The 23,376-nt window shown below is 42.1% G+C and overlaps 1 pseudogene; it reads right to left on the bottom strand.

Moving 5' to 3' along the window:
• Positions 1-22,453, bottom strand: part of LOC121272578 — a 40,608-nt pseudogene extending 18,155 nt beyond the window's left edge.
• Positions 22,454-23,376: the final 923 nt, after the last annotated feature.

Here is a 23,376-nt window from a genome sequence, read left to right as displayed (position 1 = left end):
AGTCATTGGCAGCAATCAAGACAGGTGGAACCCCTGTGTTTCCCCTACTCAATTCAACCACAACAGTAAGGATAGGAATGTTTGAAGAAACATTTATAAAAACATGTGTAAACTGCGTTTGATACGCATTGAAACATAAGATGAAATTGGCGTCAGCAAAAGAAGCACATGCAAATAATTGATTTGATGTTGGGCACTAGGAAATCCTAGAAGATTTTCTAAATGTTTCAATTACTTGGTGTACACTCACTGTTAAATGTGAAGTACATTTGTCATTTCCCAATGCTGTAGCAGAATGAAACCACTAAGCCACACCGAATGCGATGCTAACTAGGCCAGTTAAATCAGCCTGGATATTCCATGTCATCTACAACTAACAAATGTACGTCAACTCCACTAAATAATCAAATGGTAAAAAAAAATTCGTGTTTAAATTGACATCAAGTGCAGTCCACATATGTTTCCAAACATCTAGTCTTAAACAACGTTCTCCTTTCTGTGACATGAATTATTGCCGACAAATGACGTAAACAAAGGTTTCGATAAATTATGAATAACTGCCGGATGAACAACCTCAATAACATTCAGACCAAATTTGATTAACCTCGATAAAACAGGGAGAAAATTGCCTCAAGTATTGAGCAATAATCTCCCCGCTTGTCATCTTGCATCACAGCTGCTTAACCAATGACGCTGAACCTTCTTTCAGTTATTCCGATCTGGCCAGTGTCGCTGTGCTTCTGCAGTGCAGGATTACTCGTGAATATATAAATTGATTTCCAATCGAAGACTTGCATGCTTTTCTCCAGATGTCTCAAGAGCGTTGTTGTTTGACTTTGATTATGCAGTCACTTTCTATATGGAGACTTCTGTTCCTCTTCTCAATCAAGTTGAGTTTAGCGATTCAACCAACATGTAAACAGCGGGAAAAGTTCAATTCCGGAGTTTCTCAAGATGGAGATATAATACTGGGTGGTTTATTTCCCATACATTTCAGAACAGATCCAGCTTATGACAGGTTTCGCTCTAAACCTCAGCCAATGCGCTGTTTCCAGTAAGTAAGATGGTCAGTCTGTTTCAAGGTACCGCGGTCTGAACAGGAATGTTTCCCTGAATATGGTAAAAGTTTAAAAACAAAAAACTGCGGATGCTGGAATTCCAAAACAGAAACAGAATTACCTGGAAAAACTCAGCAGGTCTGGCAGCATCGGCGGAGAAGAACAGAGTTGATGTTTCGATTCCTCGTGACCCTTCAGTAGAACTGGTTGAATTCAAGGAGAAGGGTGAAATATAAGCTGGTTTAAGGTTGGGGGGGGGTGGGGTTGGGTTGGAGGAGAGAAGTAGAGGGGGTGGTGTGGTTGTAGGGAAAAGCAAGCAGTGATAGGAGCAGATAATCAAAAGATGTCACAGACAAAAGTACAAAAGAACACAGAGGTATTGAAGTTGGTGAAATTATCTAAACGAATGTGCTAATTAAGAATGGATGGTAGGGCACTCAGGGTATAGCTCTAGTGGGGGTGGGGGGCATAAAAGATCTTTGTGTGCATTTCTGACATTTCCTGTGCAACTTTTGAATCTTAGAAAGCAATCTACGCATTTGTGTTCCCGTCACTTTCGGTCTTCTTGCTTACAAAGTGCGTTTCTTTATGTTCTCTCACTTCGATTATTTTTGGCCTTCTTTCCGTTTTGTGTCATTGTTGAGTTGTTCTATCCAGGAATATTTCTAGTTAGACGAATGCTAGAAGCAGATCAGAACCTATCCGAAATTAGGTAAAAAATTCAGATGAAAGCGAAATACTGCGGATGCTGGAAATCTGAAAAAAAAAATCTAAAAAAAACCCCAGCAGGTCCGACAGTATCAGTGGAGCGAGAAACAGAGTTAACGTTTCGAGTCCGTATGACCCTTTTTCATCTGTTCTGAAGAAGGATCGTACGGACTCCAAACAGTACCAGCAGTTTTGCGCTGCTACTGAAGAAAAAAATAGCTTAAATCTCCCGTTAGAATTGGAATAAAGGCATCCAGATAAAGCAGAAAACTAATAGAAGTATTTTTTCACGCATGAAGTGTAAGCTCAATGGAAACCAAATGTATTGGGCCACAGAAATGCACAGGACATGAAAATACAGTTTAATTAATAAACAAATCAGATTTACAGAATCGGTGAACGGGTCGACACATTTACAGTAAAAGACAATTAATTTCACTTTTGTTGCAACATCTTATTAAACTGCAGCGTCTGCCTCCTGCCAGGGAGCAACCTAAGAATTGTACAAGAGAGAATACTGCGGATGCTAGAAGTCAGAAATAAAAACAGAAAATGCTGAAAAAGCTAAGCAGGTCAGACAGATTCTATGGAGGCGGAAACAGATTTAATGTATCCGGTCGATATTCTTTCATCAGACGTAAACAAAATTGTATCTAACGTTGCTCCCACTCAGTACACCGATGTTTATTTAACAGGTACCGTCACAGAAACGATGATATTCGCAATAGAAGAAATAAACCGAATCCAGAGCTGCTTCCCAATGTAACATTGGGCTATAAGATCTTTGACAGCTGTTACACAAGCCCTGACTCGCTGAAAGGAACCCTCAAATTACTGAACGAGGACGATGAGGCTGGATCAAGTTACACGTGCGCGATCCTTCCGTCAGTGCCCATCATTGTGGGAGACGCAGCATCTTCACAGTCCATTGCCGCGTCACGTTTGTTGGCTCCTTTTGATATTGGCCTGGTAGGATTCATTAATCAACTTCATAGGTTAAAGATCTTTTACTGAATGTCCCATAGACGCAGAACAAGTATATATTTAAATAAATAAGTATACTCAACGATCAACGATAGACATTTTAGGAACGACTTGTTATAATCGCGAGAATCATATCACAGCGGATTTTCCAGTTGATTTGTGCCCGTTTCAATGTCCAAATTGTCTTGATTTCTATGTAGCTCCCTGGCCGACATTGGTTCGGCCCGATAAAAACGATCGATTTCGAATGAAACAAACGGAGTCAGTTTGTCTTTGGATCACAATGTGAAACGAACGAGATTGGATCATTACGCATTTTTTCCGAAACTCTTCCTTGTTGCCCCTGACACATGTATATGTTTTCCAAGTTATTTAATGCTGATCATAGAGACTTTTTTTTTACATCCCACTTTGTGCTTCAATTTTCCCTACTAAAAAATTTTGGAAAATTCCATTTAATTGCATTATTATTGACCCCAATCAATGTTCGAAATTGCCGGTTATCGGTGGTAGGACCCTGCCGGATTCAGAAATGTGGTTTCTGTATTATAACGAAACACGTGTATTAACCTCTATGTCAGTTACGGTTCGTCCTGCACCTGTCTGAGCGATAAGCGCGAATTCCCAACTTTCTTCAGGACAATTCCCAGTGATGCCGTTCAAGTCAAAGCCTTAGTGAGGCTGATGCAGCGCTTTAAATGGACTTGGATTGGGATTGTAACTGAAGACAGTGAATACGGTTGATCTGAGATAATGTCGTTTATTCAACAAGTTTCTAAATTTGAAACATGCATCGCCTTTATTGAGTTTATGCCTCCTGGAAGCACCAGAATTGAGGTGCTTCAGATTATAGAGACTATTAAAAAGTCCTCTGCTAAGGTGATCATAATATTTTCCCTTGAGCGTGATACAAAGTCTTTAGCAATAGAACTTAGGCGGCACAACATAAGCAACATTCAACTGATTGCAAGTGAAACCTGGATCACATCTGTCAGGCTGTGGACGGAAGAAACACGGGGAATGTTTTCTGGAACAATTGGGTTTGGAGTCAGGAGAGCGGAAATTCCAAGACTGAGGGAGTTTCTAGTCAAACCCCACCCTTCCAAAACACCAGACAATCCCTTTGTAGAAGAACTCTGGCGGTATGTTTTTGGATGTAACCTTAAAATCTCGAATCGGAGTCTAGAAGAAAACTCATCACCTTATAAACCGTGCACAGGTTTAGAGACCTTGGAGACCGCTGAAACCACATACACCGATGTGTCACAATTACGAACTTCGTACAATGTGTACAAAGCAGTATATGCGGGTAGCTCACGCACTGCATAACTTGAGGTCGTGTGAAAATGGGAAAGGCCCATTTATCAACAAAACGTGTGGCCAGGTATCTCGCACTGTCCCCTGGCAGGCGAGGAAAGATCAAGTCATTCGAGAGAAGCAAAATTCACTCCGTATTTCGAAACAAAGTATTTATTTAACATGCTCCTTGAAGGTTAGAATGGCATGATGCGAATCTTTCACATATTCATGTCAATTTGAAAATTCGTGTTGAAATAAATAATCAGAAATGTTGCGGACTAGTGGATGATTTGCTGGTCTTTAGAATGGAATTGTTTTGCTGTGTTTAAAGTTTTCACACTATCTGAAGGAGGTTCGCTTCACAAACCAGTTTGGCGAGGAAATGCGCTTTGATAAGAACGGAGATCATATCGCTTCCTATGACGTGATAAATTGGCAGGATGGATCGATAGAGTTTGTGAAAGTTGCATATTACGTTGCAGCGTTGCCGGAAGGAGAAGAATTCGTCTTGAACGAAAGTAGAATTATTTGGCATGGATCCGACACCAGGGTAAGGATTGTTCTGTTGTTGACAGAACAACATCATTTCACAATTAGTTCTTACTTTTATTTTTTACCTGTATATGTGTTTGACTCATATACTAAGACAGAATGGTCTAAATGATCGCACCTTAGCCACAGGCTGAACCAACCACCCGCTCTACAATAGCCCACAGTGAGTGCAGAACCATCTAAAGGAATCTAAACATCAGCCCGCCAGAGCTTTCTCGGCTGCATCTCGCAAACTCGCGAAATTCAATACATGGAGGGGAAGTGGCGGTAACATCATCTCTAAGTTCCCTTCCAAATCACACACTACCGTTCACAGAATCAGATTATTTTAACGGCGGAAATGTCTGCAGCGAATCTCCAAATAAGCATTATGACCTCCTGCCCTTGAACGTTGTTTCTATTTCAGTCGTCATCTAATGTCCTCTTAAATGCCTCGACTGAACCTGCCTCCTGCATACTTCCAGGCAATACATTCCAGACCAGAACCACTCGCTGTGTGAAAAAGTTTTTCTCACATCACATTTTCATTGTTTGGTAAGTTGTCAACTGCAAATCCTGGACTTCCCTCATTCAGCAGGATTTTGGGAGCACCTTCGCCACACGTATTGAAAGGGTTAAAGAAGTTCCATCACTATCTTCTCAGTGGCGATCAGGGATAACTCGTAGCAAATCTCACACCACGAGTATTATTTTTGAAAAGTGTGTCTTTTTCGTAATTTTTCACCCCACACAACGATTTCTTTATTTTGAAAGCTTCTGCTTACCATATTTTATTTCTCTCCATTATTCTAATTTCCAAATTGTGCATTACAAAAATGGAATACAAATTAAGTGGAATATAAAGGCACCACTTATTAATTAAACAAGAGGAAATGTATTGATAAAGTCTGAGATTTGTTCAATATATTGAATTTACAAGTTGCAAAATTAATTATGTTCCTTGCTCAAAATGTTACCGCCTAAATTTTAGCTATTTTAATATCAACTCCAGCCTTTTCACAGCTATGCGGACCAAGAAACGATTCAAACCTTGTAAAACTGAATAAGCAAAGGAGATAACCTGTGCGCAAGACGAATGCATACAATATTCCTGACATGGTCAAAGAAGGTTTAAAATGTAGGATATAGTTCAGAGTGGAATGTTTAATCTCGTCGGGTCCCAATATCAGTTTGCAGAGATATTTGTCCTCCGAGTACAAGAAAGAGCGCTCGAAAAGTGCAGCCATTCTGTTGCTTTGATTGTTTGCCATGTTCTGACGGAGATATTAGCAACCAAAACAGGTACGTACCATTCATTTAATTACATATATCAGAGGGGAAGAATGAACACCCAGTACCGACTCATAACAAAAAATGATTACACGTAAATTTTCATTCTGCAACTGATGAGAAATATATCCGATTCTTCCACAGATTCTGCCGAATGTGTCAAATGCCCTACAGATCATTGGTCCAATGACCCAAGAGATCGATGCCTTCCAAAGGAAATTGAGTTCGTTTCATTTGAGGATGAAATAGGAATGACACTCACGGCGGTTTCACTGTTTGGAGCCTTGTGTCACAGGAGCAGTTGCAGTTGTTTTCTTATATTTCAGAAACACTCCCATTGTAAGGGCCAACAGTTCGGAAATAAGTTTCCTTCTGTTAATCTCATTGATACTCTGTTTTCTGTGCTCCATCGCATTCATTGGACAGCCAACGCCATGGTCATGTATGGTGCGTCTCACTGTGTTTGGAGTGAGCTTTGTTCTGTGCATTTCCTGTATCCTCAGTAAAACTCTGGTAGTCCAGATGGCCTTTAGAGCAACCCTACCGGCCAGTAAGGTCATGCAATGGTTCGGACCCAAACAACAAAGAGCAATTGTCTTTCTCTGCACATTGATCCAAATTCTAATATGTGTCATCTGGTTGCTGACCTCTCCTCCATTCCCAACTAAAAACACCAAGTATCAAAGTGCAAAGGTTATCCTTGATTGTGATGTGGGTTCCACGGCTGCTTTCTGCTGCAGGTTCGGTTAACTTTGGCTGTTAGCTTGTGTGTGTTTAATGTTAGTTTTCTTGGTCCGGGCCTTACCGGACCAGTTCAATAAAGCTAAATTTATAACATTCAGCATGCTCGTTTTTGCAGTGTGGGTAACTTTTATCCGCGCTTATCTGAGCACACCTGGAAAATACACAGTGGCTGTGGTATTCTAGCATCGAGCTTTGGGCTGCTGAGTTGTATCTTTGCTCCAAAATGTTACATTATCTTACTCAAACCAAAGGAGAACACGAGAAAGCAGATAATGGGTAGGTTATAGAGTCGCGGCGAGAACATGGCGGTAAAAAGCGTCGAGCCATTCTAAACTCCATTGACTGCAGTGGCACTGTGAAGTCTCGCTGTCGTAAGATTGTACCCACAGATTGATACTGCACAGATGCAAACCAATAGGGCATTCGCTCTTGTGCCGGATGAAGCAGTCAATAGGACTTTGCCAATGGATTGATTGATGGAATGCATGAAAATTTTTGGGATACAGTGAAGAATTTCTTCGGCTCTGCCTTCACATAAACAATTGTCGTTCTAGTCGATTGTAGCAGCAGAAAATAGGATGAAATGCAACACAGTCCAAGGCTGGAAGCTAAAAGTCTTCTTTAAGCTTTGGCCTTAGCAAGTATGTTGTCGATTTAGATGCTGAATTCATTTATTAATAATACTAAATCACACCCTATACATTTATCTCTTGTTCTTTTAATGAACAGTACACAGATTGTCATTTTGGCTGCATAGCGAACGTATTAAGCAGCGCAATCGTTGCATATGTCAGGTGATCGCTTCTGTTCTAGTCCATCCAATGCGCTGGGAAGAATTTGAAACGACACTATGACCCATCGAAAGGATTAATTCGTCCGTGTTGTGTAACTGCTGCCAAAGCTGGAAGCCTACCCCCTAACGGCATAATAAAGTCAACCGGTCCCTTTCTGTCCATTTTTTCCGTAAATCATGCGTTTATTATTTTAATCGGAACTTGACTTACTTAATGGACTGAGACAAATTTCCTTCAACCTCTTTGGCTACCACATATCATTTAGAGAATCATTAGGTCTCGGCAGCAAATGTCACTCACTCAATCATTAAACCCATTGAATACCACAGGTTCTCTCGCAACAACTAACTGATCCAACTGATAAGCTCTGCATTCATTCCGAAAATAAATATCCCTGAACTTTGAGCTCTTTTCCGAAACGCAAAAGTTCTTGTGAGCTATTACCCTGTTCATGAGATATGCGATTCTCTGCCAGGGGGGATAAACAACCATGGACTCCAAGCTTCCCTTTCCACAGGAATTTGCCTTTTATCTTTCAGCAGTGGGCGTTTGATGTGACCTTGGTGAGCAGGGGATAGTTTCAAAGTCTGTGGATGACACAAAATTTGAACGAATTGTGAACTGAGAGTTTGGCAGTGTAGAACTTCAGAAGGACACTGACACATTGGTGGAGTGGCAAGATAGGTAGCAGATGAAGTTCAATGCTGAGAAGTGTGAGGTGATTCAGTTTGTTAGGAGGAACATGGAGAGACATAATACAATGGAGGGGCATACTTTTAGGAGATGTACAGGAGCGGAGGACTGTATGTACATAGGCCAGTAAACGTGGCAGGAGAGGCGGAGAGAGCAGTTAATAAAGCATACCCTGGGATTTTTTAAATAGGAACATAAATTACAAGAGCAGGGAGGTTGTGCAGAATTTGTATAGGACACTAGTTAGACCTCAGCTAGAGTATTGTTTACAGTTCTGGGCGCCACACTTTAGGAAGCGTGTTGGAGAGAGCGCAGAAAAGGTTTACAAAAGTAGTTCCAGGGGTGAGAATGTTCAGTTATGAAGATAGGTTGGAGAGGTTGGGTTTGTTCTCTTTCGAGAGACGAAGGTTCAGAGGAGATTTGATAGAAATGTTCATAATCATGAGGGGGCTGGAGAGAGTAGATAGGGAGAATCAAAAACAGAAAATGCTGGCGAAACTAAGAAGGTCTAATAGCATCTGTGGAGAGAAAAACAGGGTCAACGTTTCGAGTCTGCGTTACTTCTTCAGAGAGAAGAAGCGTCACGCGGACTCGAAACGTTAACTATGTTTTTCTATCCACAAATGCTGTTAGACCTGCTGAGTTTTTCCAGCATTTTCTGTTTTTGTTTCTAATTTCTAGCATCCTCAGTCTTTTGCTTTTATCTTAGTAGATAGTGAAAAGCTGTTCTCACCCGTAAAATGATCAAGATCGAGAGGTCACAGATTTAAAGTGATTTGCAAAATTAGCAAATGCAATGTGAGGATTTTTTTATCACACAGCGATTGGTTTGGCTCTGGAATGCACTGCCTGTAAGTGTGGTGGAGGCAGCTTCAATCGAGACATTCAAGAGGGCATTGGATAATTATTTGAATAGAAAGGCAGGAGAATGTCACTGAATCATAATGCTCTTCCGGAGAGCCGCTGCAGACACGATAGGCCGAATGGCCTCCTTCTGCACCGTAACAATTCTGTGATCTGTGATTCCCATTATTGACACTTTCGCGATCTAACAATGTCTACCATCATTGTATTCAATTCCCCTCGATACCGAGCAGTTCCTTTACAAAGTCGATTAACATGGGATCATCCGTTTTACATGGAGATAATTTCCTGGGGTTAATTCTACAGCCGACAATCTAGCTGCGTCCTGGTGTGCACATGCAACGACAGAAGATTACTTCGCAGAAGAAGACCATTGGTGCATATTATCTCTGAGGGCATGTTGCTGGAGCGACTAAATGTATCAACAGCCCCTTCTTACTCGACACCTGTTTCGGTTGATCAGTGTATAACAGTCACGGCAACGTCACTGCATCCGAAACCTAATTCATTGCTTGAAGCTTTGAGATATTTCCACACAAAATCAAGAAGAGTTACGCTTGTCACTTTAATTCCACACGCAGTCTAACTGGATAATTATCGTATGTACACAGGCAGTGCCTATCCACAATTAATAAGTTCTCCTACAACTCCTCTTGTGCTGACCTTTTTAACGCTGCCTCCAATCTCAGGAGTGTAAACTCGAGCATACATGGCGCATTAGTTGTTCATTATCAGATTCAGTTTAGCTATTTTAAGTAACATTATGCTTCACTGTCTTCGGCCAAAGTCGTCCAGTGTTTTTCTTATTCTAGAGAGTAAGGATAGACAAACTCAGTTTTATCTGTGGACAACATTCCACATCATCACTTCAAGCAACGTGAGAAGAGTTCATAGTTCTCGTCATAACCGAGATGAAACTATCATCGCCGCTGTTCCCACCGCCTCCACCAGCCTCCGGCCCTTCCGACTCTCAAACTCACTATCCTTAAATAACTATTGCCTTACAGATTCTCTTAGATTTCCCATTGTTCTCTCGTCTTTGAAATTTCCAAGCTGTTCTTTCGATCCCCTTCCCACTCAACCATTTATCACGTAATTCCCATTTCAACTGATAAGCAAATACTTGCTTTCTTCGGATACAGTACCCCTTGCTTTCAAAGGTATAATTGTCTCCCTCCCCTCAAAACGGAAGTTGGAGAACCGGCTGCCCGGTGTTCTTGCTCGTTCAGTTCTAAACAGCTTGCAAATTCGCGATCACCAGTTTTTCACGCCCACCAAACAATTCCTCCTCTTCCGATCTCGACTCTTCCAGCTCCAGCGCTATTTCCAACATATGGCTCCTACCTCTCCAGGTCTATTCCCAGGTCTTCTGTAACGCCCTGTTTGAATTTTTCCTTGCTCTACGGGAACTTCAACACCCTTAACCATACTTCTGAACAATGACGTGAAGATGGACGCTCTGCTAACCCGTTTCGTCCCCATGATATGGCCTATCATTCCATCCTCCTCCAATGTCCTTTCCCTATTGTTTAGCCCAACTCAAGATAATTGTAGCTCAGCATCTCAGCATCTAAAGCCTCTCTTCTCAATATCCGAGGGGCAACCAGAGTTCTCCGTTGCTGTATCCTTGGACACTTCCTATTTGTCATCAATAAGCTTCTCCTCATCAACAAACACGAGGTCACCATCCCGATATACATAAAGCTTAGAAGTCACAACACAGAAATTGACCATTGAGTCCAATTTGTCCATACGCTGGATTTCATCCGACGTGTTTCCGGCGAAAGGTCGGGGTCTGGTAAATACGGCCACCACCTTCTCGCCCACCCCCGAGCTAACCCCCTATCATAAGGTAGGCGAGTTCTTGTGCTGCTTGGACTGCTTGAGCTGCCGGCCAATACACTGGGGAAATTTATTGAAAAGTAAAATGGCAAATAAGCATTGGCTGAAATTTATGGAGATATTTAAAGTTCTCAACAAACATATACTCAATTGAGGAAGAAAGATTCTGGGATTAGAATGCACAATCAGAGGCTGTTAAGGAAGGTATCAAATTGAAATAAAAGGCATATAATTAAGTGGAGATTCGTGGTAGGTCAGAACATTGGGAATATTTTGGAAACTATAAAGAGAGTGAAATTAAAATTTGATAGCAAACTGCTAAGAAATATGAAAACACGGTAAGAGCTTCCACAAGTACATAAATCAGGAAGAGAGTAGCTAAAGTGGCCTCTAAGCGAATAAGATTGGGGAATTAATAATGAGAAACAATGAAATGGCAGCAGCGATAGACAAACATTTTGTATCCGTTTTTACGGTAGAAGACATAAATAGTAGAAAATCAAGAGATAAGATGAGGGAGGAAATTAAAACAATCGGTATAACTAGGGAAAAAATAATAGGAAAACTAATGGGATTAGGTGAAGGGCCTGGTTCTTTGCCATATAACTCTGTGCCTCTATAACATTATGACTCCAATATTTATTTTAAACTGCTCTCTTTGGCCCTGTTTATATGATTCACTTGGACCCTGGTCCGAGCGTGGTTCAAGCGAAGGAATCCCAACAGTGCAGCTCCCTTATTCCACAGTACTGGGACCAGTACCGCATTAATTCAAGACCATTTCTTCAGCATCATTCTTTGAGCCAAGCATTTATCTCTCCAGTCTTATTTGCTGTATGTCAGTTTGCTTGTGGGTTGGAGTAGTAATCCAGAAATTATGATTCTGCTTTGTAATTTAGCCCCATAGCTTCTCATATTCCTTTTACGGAACCTCTTGGTTCTACTTATGTCATTGGTACCCACACCCTATCCAAGTTCCACTCCAGCCTCGAGGAGATGTCCTTAACCTTGGCACCAGGCAGATAACACAGCCTTCAAGATGCATGCTTTTGGCTAAAGCCAATAGCGTCTATCCCCCAACTATACAGTTACATAATATAATATAATGCTTCTCAATCCCCTCCTTGAATAGTCCCCCACACCACAGTGCTGTGGTCCCTTTGCTCATCCTCGCTCCAGCCCCTGCACAAGCCTATACAGGCTGCAAAAACTTCGAACCTGTTGGACAAGTGGAAGGGCTGCAACCCCTCCAATGTTGCCTCGTGAAACCCCAGAACTGCCTCACTCATAATCACACCCTACTGCCCCTGACAACGGACCAGATCTGAAGTACCTAGCCTGAGAGGTGCAACTGTCTTCTGGAATATGGTGTCCAGCTAACCTTTCACCTCCTTGATGCACTGCAGAGAATGAAGCTTGCCCTCTCGCTCATCAGTCATAAACGGAAATTCCTCCAAATGCAGACACTTGCCACAATTGTGGCTGTGCGTAACACACTGCTATCCATTAGCTCCCATATGCTACAGCCACAACACATCATCTGCCCGAGCATCTCGATACTATTTCATTTAACTAATTTGGGTTTCCAGTTTAGAAATATCACTCAATGTTTTTGTAGTTCTAGCAAGTAGTTTAACGAATTAAGTCATAAATGTCATACTGTGTTTATATTAAAAGAGATCTTGTGGTGCAGTGGGTAGCGTCCCTGTTCTTGAGCCCACAGCTACGGGTTCATATCCCACCCTAGAAGTTGATAGCTAAGGAAGGGCCATCCATAACGCAGCCTAACAGGTTGAATGTCAACGTTCAATTCTTGCCAACATGCGATAAGGGCTGGAGAGATCACTGGTCAGCCATGTGATAGAAAGTAAATAGGAGCTTCTACCATCAGAACTCATAATTCTGGGCTACAACTTGATTATGAGGGCCCTGATACAGCCTGAAAGGATGCTCAGAGAGAAGATTGGAAGTACAGGAGTTTGTGGTGGGAGGAGAGAATTGACTTTTTGCTCCTCTAATGTTGCGTTAGAGGAGGCTGAGACTGATGAAATTGTTGGATGAATCAGTCTTGCAGTAAAAAAAAATGTTTGAGGGTTCAAACAATATAGTGATCCGTTAGAGCTGGGTGCCATCAGTGCACAGTGTTGCCTTGTTCATTATGTATGTCAATGATGCCGCCATAGACCTTGAGCGAACTGGGGAGGTGGTGGAACAGTGGTATTGTCACTAGACGAGTATTCCATGGAAATCCCCTGGAAACCCAGGCTTGAATCCCATCATGGCAGATGGTGGAATTTGAATTAAATAAAAACCTGGAGTTAGAAGTCTAATGATGACCATGGAACCACTGCCGACTGTCGTAAAAACTCATTTTACGCTAATTTACGCTGGTTCGCTAATGTCCTTTAGGGAAGGGAAGCTGCTGTCCTTACCTGGTCTGGCCTACATGTGACTCCAGGCCCAAAGCTATGTGGTTGACTCTTAAATGCCCTCTGAACAAGGGCGATTAGGGATGGGCCATAAATGCTGGCCCAGCCAGTGATGTTGACATTCCATGAACGAATTAAGAAAAAATAACTCCGTCGATATTTAAGGAGGATACAAAAATGTGAAGTGCCGTTAATTCTTTAGATGGACCAAACGGAGCCTCAAAGTCTTCTTGATAAAATGGCGCAATGAGCTAAAATGTAGCAGAAGGAATTCCATGTTAACATATGAACGGAAGCATTTTACTAAAAGCAATGTCAGCGCTATTTATAAACAAAAAGAAAATAGGTTCCGTGTTATTTTAGTGCAGAGGGGTTTGAGCTACAAGGCATTAAAACGGGCGCAGCATGTTGATAAGGTTAACATAGCTAAAGTAATTTCAGATTTTTTTTCTCGAGAGATTTAAAACATAAAAGGTGATGAAGGAACATGTAAACAGGGTGGACAAATGTGATGGCGCCCGTTAAAATGAGCAAAAATGGTGTGAGTGGAATTTCCGCCGCTCAGCGGGAGGAAGTCCCGCCATCGAGAGCTGCCGGCCAATCTGATTGGCAGGGTTTAAACGAGATATTGGCACATGATTGGCCGGGGCTCAAGCAGCACCGGAACTCAACCGTGGACGCTGCAGGATTGAAGAGGTCATGGCCACTGGAGAGAGGTATGGCTGGTCGGTGGCGGCCTTTGGAGGCGAGGTAGGTTGGATCAAAGGGGGTTGGGCTGTGTTCCTGATGCGCACAAGGCACCCTCCACAAAGGAGGTACTCCCTTCATGTTTAATCAGTTTGCTTGAGAAAAAAAGTCTTGCCCCCTCCCGCCCGCCTGCCGACGCGGTGCCGGCGGGATTCAACGGTCCCGCTGAGAATGACTCGCCGCATTTCACAGCCCCGTCCCCGCCGTGACACGGCCATTAGATTCCAGCCTGTGGCGTGGGCAGCGGTGTTACTTGCGCCCATTGGCCTGGCAACAAGATCAATTGACCCTCAATTCTTTATTATAACCTGGCGGGCAGGCTGGCGATCTCACCCGCCCAGCTACCGTACGATTGGAGACAGCTCGGGGGTGGGCGAGAAGGTGGTGGCCGTATTTACCGGACCCCCACCCCTCGCCTAAAACACGTCAGATGAAATCCAGCCTCTGGACTATTTGGACTCAGTGGTCAACTTCTGTATTGTGACTTCTTAGCTTTATGTATATCGGGATGGTGACTTCGTGTTTATTGATGAGGAGAATCTTGTTGATGACAAATAGGAAGTGACCAAGGATACAGCAATGGGGAATCCTGGTTGCCCCTCTGGTATTGAGAAGAGAAGCTATTATTTTAGATGCTGAGGCTACAAAAGTCTTGAGTTGGGCTGAACAATAGGGAAAGGACATTGGAGGAGGATGGAATGATAGGCCATATCATGAGGACGAAACGGGTTAGCAGAGCGTCCATCTTCACATCAGTTATTGTTCAGAAGTATGGTTAAAGCTTTTGAAGTTCCCGTAGAGCAAGGAAAAATTCAAACAGGGCGTTACAGAAGACCTGGGAATAGACCTGGAGAGGTAGGAGCCATATGTTGGAAATAGCGCTGGAGCTGGAAGAGTCGAGAACGGAAGAGGAGGAATTGTTTGGTGGGCGTGAAAAACTGGTGATCGCGAATTTACAAGCTGTTTAGAACTGAACGAGCAAGAACACCGGGCAGCCGGTTCGCTAGCTTCCGTTTTGAGGGGAGGGAGACAATTATACCTTTGAAAGCAAGGGGTACTGTATCCGAAGAAAGCAAGTATTTGCTTATCAATTGGAATGGGAATTACGTTATAAATGGTTGAGTGGGAAGGGGATCGAAAGAACAGCTTGGAAATCTCAAAGACGAGAGAACAAGGGGAAAACGATGAGAATCTGTAGGGCAATAGTTATTTAAGGATAGTGAGATAGTGACAGCGGCGATGATAGTTTCATCTCGGTTATGACGAGAACCATGAACGCTTCTCACGTTGCTTGAAGTGGTGATGTGGAATGTTGTTCACAGATAAAACTGAGTTTGTCTATCCTTACTCTCTAGAATAAGAAAAACACTGGACAAGTTTGGCCGAAGACAGTGAAGCATAATGTTACTTAAAATAGCCAAACTGAATCCGATAATGAACAACTAATGCGCCATGTATGCTCGAGTTTACACTCCTGAGATTGGAGGCAGCGTTAAAAAGGTCAGCACAAGAGGAGTTGTAGGAGAACTTATTAATTGTGGATAGGCACTGCCTGTGTACATACGATAATTATCCAGTTAGACTGCGTGTGGAACTAAAGGGACAAGCGTAAATCTTCTTGATTTTGTGTGGAAATATCTCAAAGCTTCAAGCAATGAATTAGGTTTCGGATGCAGTGACGTTGTCGTGACTGTTACACACTGATCAACCGAAACAGGTGTCGAGTAAGAAGGGGCTGTTGATACATTTAGTCACCCCAGCAACATGCCCTCAGAGATGATATGCACCAATGGTCTTCTGCGATGTAAGCTTCTGTCGTTGCATGTGCACACCAGGACGCAGCTAGATTGTCGGCTGTAGAATTAACCCCAGGAAATTAACCCCAAATAAAACGGATTACCCCAGGTTAATCGACTTTGTAAAGGAACCGCTCGGTATCGAGGAGGATTGAATGCAGTGATGGTAGACATTGTTAGATCGTGAAAATGTCAACAATGGAAATCACAGATCCAAGAATCGCAGAATTGTTACGGTGCAGAAGGAAACCATTCGGCCCCTCGTGTCTGCATCGGCTCTCCGGAAGAGCATTATAACTCAATGACATTCTCCTGCCTTTCTTTTCCAATAATTATCTAATGCCCTCTTGAATGTCTCGATTGGTGCTGCCTCCAGCACACTGCAGACAGTGCATTCCAGACCCGAGCTACTCGCTGTGTGGAAATGTTTTTTTCCCTCACATTGCATTTGCTCCTTTTGCAAATCACTTTTTGTCTGTGCCCTCCCGTTTTCGAATATTTTGCGAGTGGGAACAGCTTCTCCCTAACCACTAAGATAAAAATAAAATACTGCGGATGCTGGAAATTAGAAACAAAAACAGAAAATGCTGGAAAAACTTAGCAGGTCTAAACAGCAACTGCAGAGAGAAAAACATAGTTAACGTTTCGAGTCCGAATGACTCTCCTTCTCTCTGAAGAAGTCATACACACACGAAAGTTAACTCTGTCTATCTCTCCATAGATGATGTTAGACCTGCTAAGTTTTTCCAGCATTTTCTGTGAATGTCCCCCCTATCTACTCTGTCCTCATGATTGTGAACATTCCTATCAAATCTCCACTGAACCTTCATCTCTCGAAGGAGAACAGACCCAACCTCTCCAATCTATCTTCATAACTGAAGTTTCTAACCCCTGGAACTAATTTTGTAAAGCTTATCTGCATTCTCTCCAACGTGCTCACATCCTTCCTAAAGTGTGGCTCCCAGAAATGTGCACAATAATCCAGCTGAGGCCCAATCCGTGTCCTATACAAATTCAGCACAACATCCCTACTCTTGCATTTATGTTCCTATTTTAAAAGGCCCAGGATACTGTATGTTTTATTAACTGCTCGCTCCACCTCTCCTGCCACGATTAATGGCTTATGTACATATACAACCGTGTCTCTCCGCTCCTGTACATCCCCTAAAAGTGTGCCCTCCATTTTGTCATGTCTCTCCATGTTCCTCCTAACAAACTGAATCACCTCACACTTCTCTGCGTTGAACTTCATCTGCCACCTATCTGCCCACTCCAACAATGAGCCAGTGTCCTTTTGCAGTTCTACACTGCCCAGCTCAAAGTTTACAATTCGTTCAAATTCTGTGTCATCCACAGACTTTGAAACTATCCCCTGCTCACCAAGGTCACATCAAACGCCCAGTGCTGAAAGATGAAAGGCCAATTCCTGTGGAAAGGGAAGCTTGGAACCCATGGTTGTTTATCCCCCTGGCAGAGAATCGCATACCTCATGAACCAGGTAATAGCTCACCAGAACTTTTGCATTTCGGAAAAGAGCTCAAAGTTCAGGGATATATATTTTCGGAATGAATGCAGAGCTTATCAGTTGGATCAGTTAGTTGTTGCGGGAGAACCTGTGGTAATCAATGGGTTTAATGCCTGAGTGAGTGACATTTGCTGTCGAGGCCTAATGATTCTCTAAATGATATGTGGTGGCCAAAGATATTGGAGGAAATTTGTCTCAGTGCATTAGGTAAATCAAGTTCTGGATAAAATAGTAAAGCATGATTTACGGAAAGAATGGACAGAAAGGGATCGGTTGACTTTATTATGCTGTTAGGGGGTAGGTTTCCAGCTTTGGCAGCAATTACACAACACGGATGAGTTAATCCTTTTGATGGGTCATTGTGTCGTTTCACATTCATTCCAACGAATTGGACTAGAACAGAAGCGATCACCTGACATATGTAACGATTGCGCCGCTTAATACGTTTGCAATGCAGCCAAAATGACAATCTGTGTACTGTTCATTAAAAGAACAAAGGATAAATATATATAGTGTCATTCAGTATTATTAATAAATGAATTCAGTATCTAAATCAACAACATACTTTGCTAAGACCAAAGCTTAGAGAAGACTTTTAGCTTCCAGTCTTGGACTGTGTTGCATTTCATCCTATTTTCTGCTGCTATAATCGACTAGAACAACAGTTGTTTATGTGAAGGCAGAGCCGAAGAAATTCTTCACGGTATCCCAAAATTTTTCATGCATTCAATCAATCATTCCATTGGCAAAGTCCTATTGACTGCTTCATCCGGCACAAGAGCGAATGTCCTATTGGTTTGCATCTGTGCAGTATCAATCTGTGGGTACAATCTTACGACAGCAAGACTTTACAGTGCCACTGCAGTCAATGCACTTCAAAATGGTTCGATGCTTTTTACCGCCCCTTGCCGGCCGCGACTCGATAACCTACCCATTACCTGCTTTCTCGTGTTCTCCATTGGTTTGAGTAAGATAATATAACATTTTGGAGCAAAGATACAACTCAGCAGCCCAAAGCTGGATGCTAAAATAGCGAATATTTCCATAGCCACCGTGTATTTTCCAGGTATGCTCACATAAGCGGGGATAAAAGTTACCCACACTGCAAAAAAGATGAGCATGCTGAATGTTCTAAATCTAGTTTCATTGAACTTGTCCAGTAAGGCCCGCGCCAAGAAAGCTAAAATTAAGAACACACAAGCTACCAGCCCGATCTAACCGAACATACAGCAGAAAGCAGCTGTGGAAACCACTTCACAATCAAGGATAATCTTTGCACTTTGATATTTGGTGTTTTTATTTGGGAATGGAGGAGAGGTCAGCAACCAGATGACACATATTAGAATTTGGATCATTGTGCAGAGAAAGACAATTGCTCTTTGTTGTTTGGGTCCGAACCATTGCATGACCTTACTGGCCGGTAGGGTTGCTCTAAAGGCCATCTGGACTACCAGAGTTTTACTGAGGATACAGGAAATGCACAGATCAAAACTCACTCCAAACACAGTGAGACGCACCATACATGACCATGGCGTTGGCTGTCCAATAAATGCGATGGAGCACAGAAAACACAGTATCAATGAGATTAACAGGAGAAAACTTAATTCCGAACTGTTGGCCCTTACAATGGGAGTGTTTCTGAAATATAAGAAAACAACTGCAACTGCTCCTGTGACACAAGGCTCCAAACAGTGAAACCGCCGTGAGTGTCATTCCTATTTCACCCTGAAATGAAATGAACTCAATTTCTAGTATCTCCGTCAGAACATGGCAAACAATCAAAGCAACAGATTGGCTGCACTTTTCGAGCGCTCTTTCTTGTACCCGGAGGACAAATATCTTTGCAAACTGATATTGGGACCTGTGTAGATTAAACATTCCACTCTGAACCACAGCCTACATTTAAAACCTTCTTTGAACATGTCAGGAATATTGTATACATTCGTTTTGCGCACAGGATATCTCCATTGCTTATTCAATTTTACAAGGTTTGAATCGCTTCTTGGTCCGCATAGCTGTGAAAAGGCTGGAGTTGATATTAAAATAGTCGAAATTTAGGCGGTAACATTTTGAGTAACGAATATAATTAATTTTGTAAATTATAAATTCAATGTATTGAGCAAATCTCAGGCTTTAACAATACATTTCCTCTTGTTTAATTGATAAGTGGTGCCTTTATATTCCACTTAATTTGTATTCCATTTTTGTAATGCACAATTTAGAAATTAAAATAATGGAAACAAATAAAATATGGTAAGCAGAAGCTGTCAAAATAAAGAAATCGTTGTGTGGGGTGAAAAATTATGAAAAGGACACACTTTGCAAAAATAATTCTCGAGGTGTGAAATTTGCTATGTGGGAGGCATTTATCCCTGGTCGCCACTGAGAAGATAGTGATGGACCTTCTTTAACCCTTTCAATATGTGTGGCGAAGGTGCTCCCAAAATCCTGCTGAATGAGAGAAGTCCAGGATTTGCAGTTGTCAACTTGCCAAACAATGCAAATGTGATGTGCGAAAAAACTTCTTCACAGCGAGAGGTTCTGGTCTGGAATGTACTGCCTGGAAGTCTGCAGCAGGCAGGTTCAATCGAGGCATTCAAGAGGACATTAGATGACGATTGAAATAGAAACAACGTTCAAGGGCAGGAGGTCATAATGCTTATTTGGAGAGTCGGTGCAGACATTTGCGCCGTTAACATTATCTGATTCTGTGAACGGTAGTGTGTGATTTGGAAGGGAACTTAGAGATAATGGACTTCCCATGTTGTTACCGCCATTTCCCCTCCATGTATTGAATTTCGCGAGTTTGAGAGATGCAGCCGAGAAAGCTCTGGCGGGCTGATGTTTTGATTCCTTTAAATGGTTCTGCACTCACTGTGGGCTATTGGGAGAGTGGGTGGTTGGTTCGACCTGTGGCTGGGTGCGATCATATGGACCATTCTGTCTTAGTATATGAGTTAAACACATATACAGGGTAAAAATAAAAGTAAGAACTAATTGTGAAATGATGTTGTTCTGTCAACAACAGAACAATCCTTACCCTGGTGTCGGATCCATGCCAAATAATTCTACTTTCATTCAAAACGAATTCTTCTCCTTCCGGCAACGCTGCAACGTAATATCCGACTTTCACAAACTCTATCGATCCATCCTGCCAATTTATCACGTCATAGGAAGCGATATGATCTCCGTTCTTATCAAAGCGCATTTCCTCGCCAAACTGGTTTGTGAAGCGAACCTCCTTCAGGTAGTGTGAAAGCTTTAAACACAGCAAAACAATTCCATTCTAAAGACCAGCAAATCATCCACTAGTCCGCAACATTTCTGATTAATTATTTCAACACGAATTTTCAAATTGACATGAATATGTGAAAGATTCGCATCATGCCATTCTAACCTTCAAGGAGCATGTTAAATAAATACTTTGTTTCGAAATACGGAGTGAATTTTGCTTCTCTCGAATGACTTGATCTTTCCTCGCCTGCCAGGGGACAATGCGAGATACTTGGCCACACGTTTTGTTGATAAATGGGCCTTTCCCATTTTCACACGACCTCAAGTTATGCAGTGCGTGAGCTACCCGCATATACTGCTTTGTACACATTGTACGAAGTTCGTAATTGTGACACATCGGTGTATGTGGTTTCAGCGGTCTCCAAGGTCTCTAAACCTGTGCACGGTTTGTGAGGTGATGAGTTTTCTTCTAGACTCCGATTCGAGATTTTAAGGTTACATCCAAAAACATCCCGCCAGAGGTCTTCTACAAAGGGATTGTCTGGTGTTTTGGAAGGGTGGGGTTTGACTAGAAACTCCCTCAGTCTTGGAATTTCCGCTCTCCTGACTCCAAACCCAATTGTTCCAGAAAACATTCCCCGTGTTTCTTCTGTCCACAGCCTGACAGATGTGATCCAGGTTTCACTTGCAATCAGTTGAATGTTGCTTATGTTGTGCCGCCTAAGTTCTATTGCTAAAGACTTAGTATCACGTTCAAGGGAAAATATTATGATCACCTTAGCAGAGGACTTTTTAATAGTCTCTATAATCTGAAGCACCTCAATTCTGGTGCTTCCAGGAGGCATAAACTCAATAAAGGCGATGCATGTTTCAAATTTAGAAACTTGTTGAATAAACGACGTTATCTCAGATCAACCGTATTCACTGTCTTCAGTTACAATCCCAACCCAAATCCATTTAAAGCGCTGCACCAGCCTCACTAAGGCTTTGACTTGAACGGCATCACTGGGAATTGTCCTGAAGAAAGTTGGGAATTCGCGCTTATCGCTCAGACAGGTGAAGGACGAACTGTAACTAACCTAGAGTTTAGTTATAACACAGAAGCCACATTTCTGAATCCGGCAGGGTCCTACCATTGATAAACGGCAATTTCGAACATTGATTGGGGTCAATAATAATGCAATTAAATGGAATTTTCCGAAATTGTTTAGTAAGGAAAATTGAAGCACAAAGTGTGATGTAAAAAAAAAGTCCCTATGATCAGCATTAAATAACTTGGAAAACATATACATGTGTCAGGGGAACCAGGAATATTTTTGAAAAAAAATGCTTAATGATCTAATATCGTTCTTTTCACATTGTGATCCAAAGACAATCTCGCCTCGTTAGTTTCATTCGAAAGCGATCGTTTTTATCGGGCCGAACCAATGTCAGCCAGGGAGCTACATAGAAATCAAGACAATTTGGACACTGAAACGGACACAAATCAACTGGAAAATCCGCTGTGATATGTTTCTCGCGATTATAGCAAGTCGTTCCTAAAATGTCTATCGTTGATCGTTGAGTATACTTATGTATTTAAATATATACTTGTTCTGCGTCTATGGGACATTCAGTAAAAGATCTTTAACCTATGAAGTTGATTAATGAATCCTACTAGGCCAATATCAAAAGGAGCCAACAAACGTGACGCGGCAATGGACTGTGAAGATGCTGCTTCTCCCACAGTGATGGGCACTGACGGAAGGATCGCTCACGTGTAACTTGATCCAGCCTCATTGTCCTCGTTCAGTAATTTGAGGGTTCCTTTCAGCGAGTCAGGGCTTGTGTAACAGCTGTCAAAGATCTTATAGCCCAATGTTACATTGGGAAGCAGCTCTGGATTCCGGTTTATTTCTTCTATTGCAAATATCATCGTTTGTAACCAGCGCAGCTCTCTGTGACGTAACCTGTTAAATAAACATCGGTGTACTGAGTGGGAGTAACGTTAGATACAATTTTGTTTACGTCTGATGAAAGAATATCGACCCGATACATTAAATCTGTTTCCGCCTCCATAGAATCTGTCTGACCTGCTCAGCTTTTTCAGCATTTTCTGTTTTTATTTCTGACTTCTAGCATCCGTAGTATTCTGCTCTTGTACAATTCTTAAGTTGATCCCTGGCAGGAGGCAGACGCTGCAGTTTACTAAGATGTTGCAACAAAAGTGAAATTAAATGACGATCGTCTTTTATTGTAAATGTGTCGACCCGTTTGCCGATTCTGTAAATCTGATTTGTTTATTAATTAAACTGTATTTCCATGTGCTGTGCATTTCTGTGGCCCAGAACATTTGGTTTTCATAGAGCTTACACTTCAAGCGTGAAAAAATACTTGTGTTAATTTTCTGCTTTATCTGGATGCTTTTATCCCAATTCTAAGGGAAGATTTAAGCAATTTTCTTTCTTGCGCTGAAGCGCAACAGAGATGGCCCCGCCTCATCCGCCTGTTATAGGCTCCCTTTGATATTCAGTTCCACTGAAGTTACCGGAATTGCGGCTGGGGCGGGAGTATAACAGGAGGCCAATTGAATTGTTTGACGGTCGTTGCCAAGTTGACTTTCTGCCTAAAATAAAAAAAATAGAAAATGCTGGAAAAACTCAGCAGGTCTGACAAAACCTTTGGCGAGAGAAACGGAATTATTAGAGCGGATGAAGAAGGGTTACACGGACTCGAAACGTTAACTCTGTTTCTCTCGCCACAGATGCTGTCAGACGTGCTGAGTTTTTCCAGCATTTTCAGTTTTTATTTCAGATTTCCAGCATCCTAAGTATTTTGCTTTCATCTGAATTTCTATCT

The sequence above is a fragment of the Carcharodon carcharias genome, chromosome 2 (genome assembly GCF_017639515.1).
Source record: "Carcharodon carcharias isolate sCarCar2 chromosome 2, sCarCar2.pri, whole genome shotgun sequence".
In the NCBI taxonomy this organism is placed as follows: domain Eukaryota; kingdom Metazoa; phylum Chordata; class Chondrichthyes; order Lamniformes; family Lamnidae; genus Carcharodon; species Carcharodon carcharias.
Note: the sequence above shows the minus strand (reverse complement) of the source record. Positions and strands in the feature narration are given on the sequence as shown.